General features: G+C 34.3%; 1 protein-coding gene across 6 annotated transcripts in view; it reads right to left on the bottom strand.

The window, feature by feature from the left end:
• LOC5574550 (ras-specific guanine nucleotide-releasing factor 2) overlaps window positions 1–16193 on the bottom strand; it is a 714561-nt gene extending 698368 nt beyond the window's left edge. For 2 of the 6 annotated variants that reach the window (XM_021850766.1, XM_021850765.1), the window contains exon 1: window positions 2037–2118. The gene's annotated coding sequence lies outside the window, so the exon portion shown is untranslated. Of the gene's footprint in view, window positions 1–2036; window positions 2200–15600 lie in introns of those variants that run through there. The other 4 variants (XM_021850764.1, XM_021850760.1, XM_021850761.1 and 1 more) reach the window with 4 other exon arrangements.
• Between the last annotated feature and the right edge of the window lie 319 nt (window positions 16194–16512).

The raw sequence follows: 16512 nt of genomic DNA, 5'->3' as shown, positions 1-16512 counted from the left end.
AAATATCTTAATACCCGGGGTAAGTGGGACATATCAAAACAAGCACCAGAATTAAAACTTTTCCTACACGTTTCAAACATTTTCTTAGAAAGTAGCATTAAAACATTCAAACGAATGATTTCTATCCAAAAAAAATCAATCTTATGTTAAAAAATTACTAAAAAGGGAGAAGAAATTTTTTTTTTTTTTGAATACGAATTTGAAATTGAGCGAAGATAGAAATAAAATTTAAAATACAACATGAGAAAGATTACTTTTATATTTTTATTGAGCTTTATTTGCTATTTCTACCAAATTCAGTAGTGTCGGAAAACAATTCCATCCCATTAAGTGGTTTTCCGCCATGCATAAGAATAATAACAGAACATATTCAACTATTCGTCAATTAAAGAAAGTTTACTTGCTGCATTTCGATTGATAACTTATAAATGCTATATTTTGAACATGTTTTTATTGCTTTACGCTTTTTGTGAGAAATTTTCAGTTAAAATTAAATGCGATGGGACATATTAATAAATGCAGGGTTTCTTCCTAAAACGTTACGTATTTTATGGTTGATCCCTTATGTACATCAAATATGTACTAAAAATAAAATATCTATGATTTAACAATTCCATCATTGCAACGGTTGACTTACTGATGTGGTCTTACGTACGAAACTGGATGTGTCCCACTTGCCCCGTTTGTCGAGGCAACTGCGTCTAATAACTCATTGTACATTTTTCTTCTAAGGTTTTCACAATTTCCAAATTATTCGATCAAATTCATGCACAAACCAGCAAATATGTTCCCGAAATGTAATCGTGTTGTTGGATTTGTAAAATATTGACATTTGAAAATTATTCTGAACAATTTGTTTGAACTATCGTTTTTTTATGTCCCACTTGCCCCGCGGTACCTTAAATAATTGAATTTACGCAAAAAATTTGCACTCATGCACCAATAGTTGCCGTCGTGTTCCAGTAGTGGATCAACGGATAGAAGTAGTTTTTAAAATGGATGTATAAAATTGAAGAAAAGTCCCAGAGATGATCTTTATGCTTCATTCGAAAGATATTAGTTGCTGTTCAGAGGGAAAAATATTAAACCTATGTAAAAATTTATCATTTTGTTTAAAATTCCTTGTATCATTCCCAAACGTCTACTACTGGAGCAATAGTGCAACTACTAGAACACGTATACCAAGAGTGGCTCAAGCGATTTTATGTTGAAAAAATAGTTTTATCATTCTTTTTATATTTTTCCCATATAGTAGGGGTTGAAATCTTTCTGTTGACGCCAAAAGATCTCTGTTCAGGCTATTCGTTATTTTGTTAAGATTTTTTATAGCTTAGGTAGTCCACTAATGGCACCGCCACCCTAATGTTGAATTTTCCAACACCAGTAAATCTCGAACTTCAATGCATTTACTAAAAAGGTAATAAATTCTACAACTGTCAACCATAAACGGATCAATTTCTTTCAGTTTTTATGTTTTTAAGTTTTTTTTCTACAACAGTTTGTTTCTTAAATACTATTTTGTTTAAAATTTGTTTTTTCAAGCAAAAAATGAAAATACTATCAAATTTGTCGAAAAAATCATAAATATGTAAAAATAATGTTTTAGAGATCGAGCATTCTCAATCGATAATTCACATCGAGGTCATTCAAGCCAAATTTAACAAATATATAAAATATATTTATCCACTTATTTACAGAAAATCAAAACTTTGTCTTAAAACAAACTTATGATCTTCTTTGATTTTCAGGCCAGCCATGTTGTATGCTGTACCAATATGGAATAGTTGTTGTAATACAATGAAGACAGCTCCGCATTGGATTCAAACAAAATTTTGAAAATGATTCTGAAGCTTGTTGAAATCCGACCAGCACAACTACCCCCACCCCCTACTTATGGAAATCCTAGCTACTCCCATGGTTTGTAGCATTTTAGTTGCACTTCTGTTAGGGATTTCATTTTGAATGACTAGCTCATGTGAAATGAATAATACATCGAAGACATTACCAAGAGATAAAAACAGGATAAAAGTACTTACGTATTTCCTTCTCCGTAGCCGCTCTGCCTACTGGAAACGGGATCCAACAGGAATGTGAAGCGTCGCGTCGTCAACGAAAATCACTTTTAATTGCAATCGACAGGTGGTTTACGAGCTCCGCTCCGCGACGACAACACCGGTAATACACACCAACAGCAGCACACTATGGAGAGGGGAACCCACTAGTTGCACAGAAGTGAGCCAGCCAAGCCAACGCAACCAGTGTAAAGACAAACAACTTTAATCTCCCGTAGAAAACGGCGGGTGATGGCGTCGCGTGGGAATATCCATCCAGCCAGTCAGCCTACCACCCACCTGCCCCGGGAAAGCACGATTGTATATTACGGTCCCGAGCCTCAGCCAGCCAGCCAGCCAGCATCGCCACATTCCCTATCTATATCTACCGGGAGAGAGAGGTACTGATTGCTACCATTTGCTTGTTATGCCAAGTGGTTCCCAACCTGGTTTGGAATCGCGGTTCACTGATAAAATGTGGGATCAACAATGTTTCATACCTACCAAATAGAGCGGAAGGGAGGGCAAATTAAAAAAAGGCTACAATCCGAAAACATGACCACCTTTACTTCTGTGAAGTAGATTGCTCTATAACTAAGAGAATACAAAACAACAAGCGTCTCCATAATTTAATGTCGTTAAACCTAAAAGCACAGACAAGCTCCTACTTATAATGTAAGAAATTTATAATCTTATAAACATTTGTTCGAGAAATTAAACATTTCTCTACATTCTATGAATTAACCCTTTGCTTCAATCCCTGATTTTTGCTTTTCTTGAGCGGAACAGCATACTAAGCTTTATACAACAACGAACTGTAAAACTATACACGATAAAATAGACATGATGATATCAAAATTTGCACAACCATAATCACTAACTCTTGACGAACCAACTGAGACATGCAAGCGTCGTTTTAAATTAAACACTGGCCTTGTAAAGTGAATTCAAGTACTCCATCAATTTGTATTAATTTTTTTGTGCTATTTCGATACAGATGTTATAGCAAATAGTTCCAGTATACAAGAGATAAAGCAAAAATTTCGAATACTTGTTAGTAAGGAGTGTATCGAAAGGTAGGCGTAAACATTTATAACAATGTCAAAACTAATGGGTTGAACCACCAAACAATTTTATGATCAGAAATGCTTTACAATGTATTATAAAATGATATGGCGATGATATTGTTTCAATAAAATGGCATTTTGTATGCTATTTTTTTAAATTACAAACATACGACGAAGAAAATCGGGCACACCTTTAAAAAATATGTGTAAAAAATGTGTTGAATTTCAAGTAAAATCTCACAATTCTCATAACATAGTGTGTAAAACATATTGAAAAATTAATTAGTAAGCATTTGAGGGCAAATTTAAAAAAACAATAGAGGTCGATTTTAAAGGACCTCTTTTTTATATTTTTTATTTCTACGCGTTAATGCAAATATTGACCAATTGCAACGAAATAAAAAAATTTTTTGATTGGAAAAGTTTCTATACACATTTTTGAAGTAACGTTAGCAAAAATGGCACTCTATATAATTACCGCTGGAAATGGCAGAGCTTTAAAAGTTGATTATAAAAAAGTGACTTTCTGAAACCGACCAATAATTTAGCTTTCTTAGAGCTATAATATATTTTTTGAAATCCGTTTGAGATGCTGTATGAAGTAAATTTTTTTCCAATGGAATAACCTTTTCATCCTATTTCGTTTGATATAAATTATTTTCGATACAAATACTCAATCCTTCAGAAGACACTTAAAAATGAAGTGCAAGATTATGTTGTTAATACTTTACAAACCTTGATGTATTTATATAAAGACTGCATATTATTCAATATTTGTTTTAGTTTATTCGATACTTGATGACATGATGAAAATTTGCTGTAAATAGCTTTTCAAAAGATTTATTGTGTTCTGAGATAAACCGTTTTGAATATTCTCGGTGCACTTCTTACATTGAACTGAAACTATTAAAAAAATGCACCGATCGAATCTTTGCAAAATAAAGAAAAATCACTGATTGTTTTCAACATTTTCTTTTTCAGTAAAAAAAATGCAGTACCTTTCTGATTTCAACTACATACAATTTAAACTACCTGACACTATACTTTTTATAGAAAATATTTCACTTGAAGTGTTGAAAATATCTCCGGTGCCCGTTTGATTAAACATTTTTCATAATCAACGCATAACGTTCAACTTTTCTTCTGACGATGTGTTCCATGAACAGTCTGGAGTTTGAATTAATAAGTCCGGAAAATGTAGTACAAGAGAGAGCGAAATGTCTGAAATAAGACTCATGAAAAGGTCATACATTTCCATTTGTTCAGGATTTTATAAATTGCGGAACAAAAATATTCAATCTCTATGCCAAAGTTAATTGCTTTTCAAGCTTGATAAAATATTACAACTTCGTCTGATTCGTCACTGACTGGTAACGGAATAAAACAAAAATCATAGTCACTTACTGCAATAGTGGTTTCTGCGCTCGTGTACATACACGTTACATGTCACCAACACTACTTGAGGAGTGCTGGTGGAAAATATAAACAAAGATCACCCAGCAAAATCAAACGGCAGTATTTTCCACCAGCAAATTTGTACATGTGTTCGTGACACCGCTCGGCGAAAGCTCAATAGTGGTTTTCACGCTCAATGCTATGGGTGCCCTAGTGTAGATGTGGTTGAGAAACTCAGAGGAAAACAGTAAATACATACGCACTTTACTTCGAAAACACTTAGAATCAGGGTGTAATTTTTTTCAAATTGGGATATATTTCCATACGCATTTTAATGAGTCCGATAAGCAATACAAAAAAAAATGTGTAAAAAAAATAGTCAACGAACAATTTTCTCTTCATTCCATTTCCTTTTTTTCGCAAATGACGAATGCCATCACAGAATTGTTTGTTTGTGTGATTGAACCCACCTTCCTCATGGTTCTACAATGGCTCTGTTGGTAAGCGTGCAGAGTTGGCAAATAAAAGATCATTTGATCGATTCTGAACGCGTTTTGTTTTTTTTTGTTTTACTTTTTTCAAAGAAAGCTCACAATCGACAAAGATTTGACCATAACGAATTTTATAAATTCGTCATGATGCAAAGCCGATGTGACGTATCACTTTAGCAAATAATCATCAATCGCTGGTTGAATGACGAAGACGATTCTTTTTTCCATCGGATTGAATCGGATTGAAGATCATCTACCCTGTCATAGGCTTTTGGAAGAGTTGTACTCCTTTGAGAACTGAAGTGTCCATAAGGGGCCGTCTATTAATAAAAAAATGTCCAATGTATTTAATGAACAGCCCCTAATATGAATCAAAACAGCATTTTTTACCGATTATACATATAGAGTATGCAGCTTATTTTTCAAAAGCTCTCAAAACCAGAAATTCCTGTACTCTTCTGAATCTAAATCACATAAAAAGAAAAACCTCAAAGTTTGAGCCAAAAATACTAAGATTTAGAGGTGGAGCAAACAACTTGAAGGCAAATTTTCAAGTTATACAATATTTTCAGTGAAGTCTTCATAGCTTTATCATTTTATAAACAATTTTGAAACTCTTGGCATCATTCGCTTCATTGAAATTTATGAAAGTTTTGTAGAACATCAAATTTGTCTATATTCAAAACTAGTCTTAGTTTGAAGTTATTTTTAATATAATTCATTTTTTTTCGTGGTGAACACCTGACATGAGTAGTTGAACAAGCCATTTAGACTTATTTTAAGCTAATGATACTGGTTAACCACTTTTTGAAAACAATTATATAACTTATTTGTTCCTTTACGTTTGGAAAAGCGTACAGGTTGTCCCATTTTCCTTCGTTTACATGTTAATTCAAAACACTTCGCCAAAGACACCAAATTTCTATCTCTTCTACTTTACACGATATGTAATTTCATCCCAAAAAAGCCCTTAAAATCAAAATTTTAATATAACTTTTTTCTGTCATTTTTAACTTTTTTTGTGTCTTCCACAGATTTTTTCGACTACTAAAACTACATGTTATTTTCTGAAAATTACAACTTTCTATTTCTATAGTTAAATTAATAGTTATTTACAAATAATCGATTTTTATCTGGCTTTTTTCTACTGATAGCATTAGTTTGAAGACATACCACAATGGTCGATAAGGAAAATAATATTTGGCCGAAACTAATTTTATCGAATACATATCTAGATTTGCGATTGGGGCTCAACTCACAATTCAATAACGATGAGACAATAACAATATATATTTGCTAGTACAATATTAAATCCCAATAGGATCCCTATATTTTTGATAAAATTTTGTTATTATAAAATAACACGATAGAGCGTGTTCTTGTAAATACTTTGGAAATGTCCGCTCTGATAACGTCTTAATCATAGTTAAACTTTCATTTAAAAATTGGTTCCAAGTTTACCCCTTGACACTTCTGATCATATTTGACGTTCACTTAGTCGACGAAAACACCACAGGAGTTTTATTTTTAACTTTGTGGATGTTCCTATCTGACATTTCGGAAGGGACACAGAAAACAAAATAAACCCAAATTTTGAGTTTAAACCAAGAGTTATGATAAAAAGTCTAAAATTAAAAGAAATTTTTTTTCGTGGACTTAAACCAACTAAAAACATTTAAAAACTGAGTAAACATGTATTTTTGGCCAAAACTTGAGCGTTCGATACTAATATTGAGACAGGGCTCTAGGATCCTATTGGATAATATATCCGCAAACTTAAATCTTTTTAATGGAATTCATATTTCAAAAACCCATTTTTGAAACCCCTATGAATACCACATATATTTTCTTCAGCTACCTTCGCCATTTTGTTTAGAAAAAATGCTTATTATGCATCGCCTAAAACATACTTGAGAATGTCAGTATCGCCGAATGTTATTAGCCTGTCATCGATATCATTTTCAGTATCGCCTAACAATTTTGGGCCATGTTTACATTTTGATTTCACCATGTTTGCCTTATTTATTTTTGGTTTGCAGTGTCGCCATGTTTTTATTTCGTTTTAAGATTCGTCCTTTGATAAACAAAGCCAAAGTCATAATCAAAAAAATGTACTATTTTGCCTGAAGTGATTTCCCAAATAGTTGAACTATCAATAGGGGAAAAATGTGAGTTGATAATAGACAATTAAAACTACAATTTAATTAGTATACAGTGACCGGCGAAAATAAAGATCATTTTGCCGTTTTTGTACAAAATGGCCAAGTTTGGCTCCTAGAGCTCCAATTGATCTGAAGTTTCTACCGCCACTAGGAAATAACTTAAAATTTGTGCAGTAAAAACTCACACCATTTTGATCACATAATTTGAAGTTATCGCAAATGTCTTATATCGTAATAAATGACAAAGTTTTGGTTTTAATATATTTTTGAAAGTATGAACTTAACAGAAAAAAATGTTCTGCATACTTGTTTCGCTTGTTAAATCAAACATTTTTGCCAAAGCCATTTTGCTTGTTTCAAAAATAGTTCAATATGAAAAAAATACCTTTTTTTCTACAAAATGGGGCATTTGCGTTAATTGTAAAGTGTCAGTTTCACCGAAAACGCGATTTTTTCTAGAAATGTTTTCTTAACCTGTTATTTGATGTATTTTTGTTTCATAAAGGACCAATCAAATATTACGTAATATTTTGAACCGTTTTTTAAAAAAGTGCAATAAAATTTTGATTTTATTTGTAGATGATCGAGTTTGATCAAAATGTGTATAATAAGTGAATTAATATATTTTAAATCAACTGTGTTTGAAAAATATTGACAAAATTGTTGAACCATAAGCTTCCAGATATTGTATTATATAAGGGTATTGCTGTGCGCGTTTCAAACGCAAATATCAAATGCCTGTAACACCAAACGCGGTAAGATTTTCCACAAGGAAGGCGAAGTCATAGATTGATTTTCTTTACTAGGTTGGCGGTGATATCGAGCACGGTTGATAAGTATCCTTTGATTAGTTTGTGTTACCGCGTTTGAAGCTCAGTTGGATAAGATTTGCACCCCAAACGCAGACAGCAATATATTGAATTCCTAAAATATGAATTTTGTACTTCATTATAATTTGTCTTGCCATCAAGTAGGCTGCAAAAAACGTCATAAAACGTCCCGTACAAAATGACAGTTTCATTTACTCCCGTTTTTTCGACTTTCCCGTTCAATATCCTGTGCTTTTTATATACACAAAGGAACATAACTATGGAAGAATTTTCAATATTTAATAGTTCGTTTTCAAGTCATTTCGTGACATACAAACACCATTTCATTTTTATTTAAATACTAGTGGGCCCGGCAAACTTCGTCTTGCCATCAGGCTGTTAAAAAACGCTATGGATCGTCCCATACAAAATGATAGTTCTGTTCACGCACGTTTTTTCCGACTTTCCCGGTGAATATCCTGGGATTTTCATACACACAAACACGTCGGAACACTTCACGAACAAAACGGAAAAATAATCATTCAAATCGGTTGACGCGTTCGGAAGCCATTTCGTGACATACAAACACCACTCCATTTTTATTTATATAGATATATATATATATATATGTATATATATAGATATAGATTACGTTTTTCATTGTTTTTACTGCAGCCAATTTGACGGCATAAAAACAAAAAAAAAATAGTTCAATTTCAATCATGGATCATCAATGATTCATCATAATACAAAACATTAGGTAGGGTTGAAGAACCAATTATGACTATAATAGAGTAAAGTGAGGCAAAAGTTCGAGTGGGGCAAGAGTTTCTTTTTTGAGATTTCTAGCTCAATTCAAAACAAAACTTATAAATGTCATGGTGGTTCGAATGCTATTCAAAACTAGTTCAAAGATTGAGATTTGGAAAAGTTATGGCTATTTCTCGATTTCTTTTTCAAATCGACGTAAGTAACTTTCATACGGTTTTGAGAAAACTAATTGAGAAGAATCACAACCTGTCTTCTAGAACTGTTTTAAAATGAATCACCTTTTTAACATTTTTTCGCCGTGTACATCGCTCAAATTTTGCATACAATCAGATCACGTTCAAAAACTAGATAGTTGCTATTATTTTCAACAAAAATAATTATAACAAAATGATAAGCCGTTTCATACAGTTACTTTCGACGTTTTTCTACCAGTGTAAAATCGGCTCAAGTAGTGTTTTGTTTTGATTCGTGGTTAAGTCACTTTGTCTCGGCGAAAGTAGTGGTTAGGTTGCGAAAGTTGAAAATCTTACTTTCGTCGTTTTGTAAATCCGGAAATTAAACGTTCTAAAAGTGAAAAATCTAGTTGGGTAGGAGCGGAACATGTGGAATTTCGCCTGCGACACACGTAGGATCAATAAAGTAAATTCATTCACTTTTTTGACTTGATACTATTTGAACAAGTTTTCGAGATTTGTTGTTTTTCGACGTAAAAATTGTAATGTTTGGTCAAACTTTCGTTGCATGAAACCGAATATAGATAAAATCTTTTTCAATATGTTATGTCAGGGCGTTTCTAGGCCTATCATAAGGATGCTTTGAGGTGTAATAATTTTTGCATAAATGCTCGGAAACAATTTTTGACCCATAGTGGGGCAAAAGTTCGAATCAGTGGGGCAAAAGTTCGACCCATGTATAAACTCACGGAAAACATTGCAAATTGCCTAAAATCCCCATATTATCTTCAAACTTTGCGAAATGTGCCTGATCGTGCGAAAAATGTTACAAAAATTTTACATTTCCACTTAGTTTTGCGAAAAATCGCTATTTTTAGGTATATTGCAATTTACTTTATTTTGGGCAAATTTTTGATGAAAATTTAGCGTGTATTTTTCGGCAAACATCAGTTTACGGCTGTTATAGAGTATGTCTGTCATAAAAGTATCAATATTTTGTGTTTTAGCCAGTGAACTTTTGCCCCACACTAGATTCGAACTCTTTCCCCGCCGGTCGGGCAAAAGTTCATTTAAGACAAATAATTTTGAAACTGTTATAACTAAAAATGGGTAACTATTTTGACACAAGTTTGTTCAGCAAAATAATAGCCAATATGCTGAAGGTTCACTGTTTGGTATTTATTTGGTTTCAACTGCTATTGTTTTTCTGGTAACTTTGATTATATCACTAAGGTCGAACTTTTGCCCCACCTTACTCAACCTATTATGGCAATAGTAGGAACAAAACGATATTTTTCCAATTGTTTTACTAGAATATAACGACTAATATTCACAGGAATGGTAAACCTATTTGTTTTTGAGGATAATTGACCCGCAAATACTTGATGGATTCAAATATTTTTTGTCAGTATACTGGCTCGCATATCGTGTTTCCTGTGGCCAAAGTAATTCCGATGGGTCAGGTCGGGTAAAAAAGTGCTATTTTTTGGAACAAGTTATCTTTATTTGCTTGCAATGACAATCATTAAGATTTGATATTCAATATCATGAATGGAGAGTTTTGCACTGTTTAGAATGTACCGGATGTGGCCATTCGGAATTAATGCCCAGAAAAACCGGCTATAGATTTGTTGGATACTAAACAGTTTCAATTCTCGAAAAGTATATATAAATCATGATAGTTAACAAAAATGCATTCCCATAAGCTTAACACAGATATTTAGATTCAAATTGGCCACTTTATAGTAAATTGAAGAATCCCGGGGACCCGAAAATAGTTATTTGTAGGATCAATAAAATGCAGGAAACAAGGTTATCCAATTCAATCATACTTCAAAAGGTTCACATCGATGCGTTTTTCTTAAAAAAATTTATGTAGTAGCCACATTATAGCCGATTCCAGAAATTATCAGTGACTTGCAATTTGCCTAACTTTAGGGACAGGAAAGCACAGCACCCTTTTCACCCGACTTGACCCAGTGACCCTCTGGAATAACTCTGGCCACATGGACATTCCCGAGATCTGGCCACTTTTAGAAACTAGATAAGTGCACGAGTAGCGGAATTTGGGGCAAGTGTGCCACATTAAGCAAATTGTTCTCCAACTTTGTCAAAAACTTAAAAAAAAACCACCAATTCAGCCTCATGATGTTAGTTTCACATCTTTTCATAAGCACTGTGCTATTTAAAAAGAAAATAATTTAAAAAAGTATTAGTTTTGGAGCTCCTCAAATATCATCCAAAATAACCGGATTTTCAACACTATGGGGCAAGTGTGCCACCCTTATGGGGCAAGACGGCCACCGAATTAAAATTCATGTAATTCTGCTTGTAATGAAATTTTCTTTATTTCCTATTAATGTTGCTAACAAAACAGAGCCTAATTGATAATTTTAAAAATATTTTTAAGTTTACCGTCATGAGGGGACGCTTTATAACAAGGTTCATCACATGCGGAACTCTCTGCTAGTCAATTCGAATAACTAAAATCGTTATTTTTGTCTCCATTCAATACAATTTATGAATAACTCTTCCGTAATGAAAGAGTTATTCATATATTGTATTGAATGGAGACAAAAATAACGATTTTAGTTATTCGAATTCACTAGTAGAGAGTTCCGCATGTGATGAGCCTTGTTATAAAGCGTCCCCTCATGACGGTAAGCTTAAAAATATTTTTAAAATTATCAATTAGGCTCTGTTTTGTTAGCAACATTAACAGGAAATAAAGAAAATTTCATTACAAGTAGAATTACATGAATGTTAATTCGGTGGCCGTCTTGCCCCATACGGGTGGCACATTTGCCCCATAGTGTTGAAAATCCGGTTATTTTGGATGATATTTGAAGAGCTCCAAAAATAATACTTTTTTGAATTATTTGTTTTTTAAATAGCACAGTGCACAGTGAAAAGATGTGAAACTAACATCATGAGGCTGAATTGGTGTTTCTTTTTAAGTTTTAGACAAAGCTGTATAATATTACACTAGATCAGCACTGAATAACGGTAAAATATTGATGAAAATAAGTAAAATAGTTCTTAAAACGCCTAAAACCATGTTATTATGGAATATTTCGAGAAAAAAATCACTGTGTGAACAAAAATGTTCACTATTTCCCTTCTGAAACCACTGCTGGTGCCTCATTTTGGTTCATTATTATGATTTTATTGATGATGTTTACATTTTTTATGAATTTCACCTCAACCATTTTTGTTTACCAAATAGGTGGCATACTTGCCCCAAAAAGTATAGATTTCAACCAAAATAGATTTCGTATGTAAAACTAAATATTTTTTTCGTTGAAATACCACAATTATACACGTTTGTATAGCTTCACGATGTACAGTACGTTTGAAAAACTCGGTATTAATTTACCTCCACCATGCTATTTAGAAACAACAAAATGTTATAAAATATCACTGGAATTTATTGATTTTCACATAAGTCGATGTAAATACGTGAAAAATAAAGCAATTTTCGTCATATTTTGACCATTGTATTATAAACTATAAGAGAACATATTGTTAAGCTCAAATAAAAAATATAGTTTGTAGTTTTTATAACAATCAGGTTGTGGCACACTTGCCCCAAATTCCACTATACTGATAAAAAATAATTAAAATCCGTCAAGTATTTGCTGAGCGGTGAGTGTTTTAGTTTATTTTTTCTCACTTTGGCCTATACGGGTTAAACCTCGATGCAATAAGCTTCAAAAATGAACGTTTGAAAATTTCCCTCTCACATATGTCACCTTCTTAGCAGGGCTAAGGGACACAAGTTATGAAATTCATATTTTCATCCGATGAAATTCAACCGATAATTGTATGTTCCCTAGTGAGAACAAATGAACAAATTCAGCTGGTTAGTAATGAAATTTACCATTTTAAGTTGGGAATCGTGTTACTCCCACTATGGCGTTAACTGGTACAAATAATGTATGAGAACCTAATTATGAAAATACTCTGGAGGCGGTGTGCTTACATTTCTTTGATCAGTGAAATGAAAGAAGTAATGCTGTTTTACGGGTGACTTCCACGACAGGACGGTACGGCAGTGCATTATCTTCAAGATATGTGCTCAATTACTCATACGTTCGAAAACGTTCACAAGCGGTTGCTGCTAATTCCCTGGTAGAGAGGGTTATTTCAGCGATATTCGATTTTTAAGTTATTAATCTTCGCACTGGAAATGTAATGTGAGTTCATTAATGTTGTTTTGTATGATATATTGAATTTAAAACAAAAGACACGGACACCGTCTTCAGCCATTTAGCTGCACAGACTGTAACTTAACACTAGACAACGGACAAGCATGCTCCAATGGTACAGCTGAGAAACATTCCTCACGAAAAGTTTCAATGGCTGCAGCGGGAATCGAACCCACACCCCATAACACGATACGCTCATAGCCTGACGACACTAACCGCACGGCCAAGAATCCCAACTTCATTTCTACTTCTTTTAGAAAATTTATTTGCCCCCACGAACCTATTGCAATAAATTGATTCAATGTCTATTTAACACAAAATTTTTGGAAAATTTTATGAACAATCACTTCATTGCCTATTTACGTTGTATTATCATTAATTCTGGATAGCATTTGAGTTCCTTTCGTGCAAATATTCGATAGTCCATAATTTGTACACTTTTATGTCGAATACTAGGAACACTTTTGCCATAATTGGTACAAAGACAACGCTTTTTGAAACCAATTTTTAGAAGCTTAAAGTCAATTTAGTACACTATTGACCTATTAGCGTTAGCGTTAGCGTTAGCGTTAGCGTTAGCGTTAGCGTAGTTACGGTATACTTCGTAGATTGGATACTAGCAACATTCATGTTTCTTTTTAATAATCTCATCCTGACTACTTTCAAGAACAAGGCAGGGGAGTATACCTTGTTCAAATCATAAACAAGAATACTAAAAGCATGAATATCGCTATTCCCGGCCACGCCCATCTTTACCGTAACTTGGGATAGGGGAAGGAAATGTTGATGTAGCACTTACTTAATGAGAGGCCACCGACTCAGCGACACCCTCATAAGTGCTACGGAGTTGGAGGTTGGGGAAGGTATATTGTCAGGATTCGCCTAGAAAGCTGGCGATAGACCATAAATATTTGTTGTTTAAGCGTTTTCAAATTAATCTTTTGAATGCCGGCAATCAAAAGAGAAAACAATAGCTTATTTATAGTATAAATAGTATTTCGCGAAATGCTTGTCGATTGTGCAGTAATATTTTTGCTCAATAACCAGTAAAAAGCAAAACCGATTCCTCCAGGGTCATCGGATTGTATAAAGCAACGACACGCGTACAAAAAAAAAAAAAAAAAAAAAAAAAAAAAAAAAAAAAAAAAAAAAAAAAAAAAAAAAAAAAAAAAAAAAAAAAACCTATTGAAAAATTGTACTGTGCCCATTGAAAAACTGTACTGGGTGGTACTGTATTTTCAGATAATCGAAAAACGAAAGGAAGCGCGTTCGAACTAAACACCCTAGGATAACACAGTCGGTTTTTCTGCTCAAAATTATACGAAAAGCAGAGTCGATTCCTCCAGGGTCATCGAACGGTTAAAAAGCATCCACAACCGATTGTTAGTTGCGTAACACCCGCCCGGACAGAAAGCGCAATCTGACTATTCTAAACTATTGACCTATTACATCCAAATACACCTACCCTATATGCTAAAATAAAAAAAATCTTGAATCATCTTGTCCGTCTGTTTGACGTTACATTCCTTATGTTGCAGAATCTGCTCCTCAGTGTTCTACGAGTGCCTCCACCGTTATGAACTTGAAGCTTATTTTACCAATTTACCAGTTTTGCATTAGTATATTGTAAGACAAACCCGAAAATATTCTATACCCTAGTAAAGTTGATAAAAGTTCCAACTCAAAGAAATTCTAAATCTGACCGCAACTATCAGCATAATCCTGCTAAATATTGGGACGTTCACTATTAAGCTATTTAAAACTCCTGCCTAACATTAAAATAGCTCAAATGGAAATCTCACTTAAAATTTGTTAAATTTTTCTGTATCTTCATTCTTCTCACTCTACACTAACGCCACGCTAGTTTGTAACTCCGAATCATGCACTGAAACCATTACGCATCCAACCATGGGTCTTCCAGACATCTGTGACCTTCCAAAAAATTCTGCTGAGGAAACTGGTCGTCTAATAACTTCTTCTATATTTTCTCGATGCCTTGAAGCATGAACCGTTCAGGCCACTATTACATTATTCAGTTTGCATTCGTGATTCCAAGGATCATTTGGCACTGAATAAAAATCCATTCAATGAAATTGCAGCGAAAAAACCACCGTTTGCACTTGTCCAGAAATGCTCGTTCACCGTCAGCACCCCCATATTTTCCCAGGTTGGGAACCGCTAGCAGGCTCTGCTACACCGTGTGTTCGACGATGGGACGATGGGAATGGGATGGGAGCTGTGAGGCTTCAAATAGGCGTTAGGCTAAATTTGCCTCGTTGGTTGGCTCTGTCCGTGGCAAATTCTTCTCCGGTTTCCTGTGGGTTGATTTTTTTCTGCTTCTTCTTTTTTGTAACGATTTTATTTTTCACTAATGTATTTTTCATTCACTTCAGTTGTATCCTTCCTTGGCCGGATGAGCCGCGCTTCACTGTTCACTCGCTACCTTCCCACAACACTATTTATAGACACAGACGCACGTACGCTTCCCGACTTCCAAGGTGAAAGATATCCTGTGAGCTTTCTTCATCAACGGTTGGTGACCGATGAAATGGAAAAAAACGTTAAAACTGCTTCACTGCCCTTCCTGTTGAAGAAAAGGCTGATGAAACCATCAATTTCACTTCACTATCAGAGCAGAAAAAAAAAGAATATCCAACCAGTTGAGTGACGACCGCTGTCTTTCGGGCAGAATTTGCGTGTCGAGCGCGTCAAGGGTAGTCTTCGACTGAATCGGAAAATTTTCACTTTCTCTCGTTGTTCTGGCTGTTCGATTGAAGTATCCCCCGCACTTCCAGGTAAGCGAGCCTGGGAGGAGCACGATGCGATGTCGGGTCTTCGTGGCGCTAACAGCAGGAGAGAGAGTGAGCCCCAAATTCTATCGGAGAACCGGAAAAGCCAGAGAGCAATCCGACGGCGCCATGAGAGTCTGTTGTTAACGGTTATCCTTATGGACCACGCGGACCACGATGGGAAAACTGGGAAAACCGTAGTCGTAGATCAGTGCTTTACATACGGTTTGATCTGCTCGGTTACAAGTGCATTTAGAATTCGAGCAGCAGATGTTTGAAAATGTATGCGCACGCACCGCAGAGTCACGTTTTTTATCTAAGTGTTCTGTGTTAGAGAACACTATCATCCTAATTTGGTAGAACTAAATTAAGCCATTGTCAAAATTTTGTTAACAACATATTACATGTGATTTGTCGTAGCAATTAAGAATTTTTACAGCGGAGCTGCATTAACCTGTTTTTATTGGATAAAAATCGCTTTCAATTAACTTAACCTAGACTTTCACTTGAATACATAAAACATGTATCGTAGCAAAAGAAGATAGCAATGATTTTTGATAACTGATAATATTATTCGACATTTGTTCCAACATTTA

Source organism: Aedes aegypti, chromosome 3 (assembly GCF_002204515.2).
Source record: "Aedes aegypti strain LVP_AGWG chromosome 3, AaegL5.0 Primary Assembly, whole genome shotgun sequence".
Taxonomy (NCBI): Eukaryota; Metazoa; Arthropoda; class Insecta; order Diptera; family Culicidae; genus Aedes; species Aedes aegypti.
The sequence above is the reverse complement of the archived record's forward strand: the minus strand, read 5'-3'. Positions and strand labels throughout refer to the sequence as shown.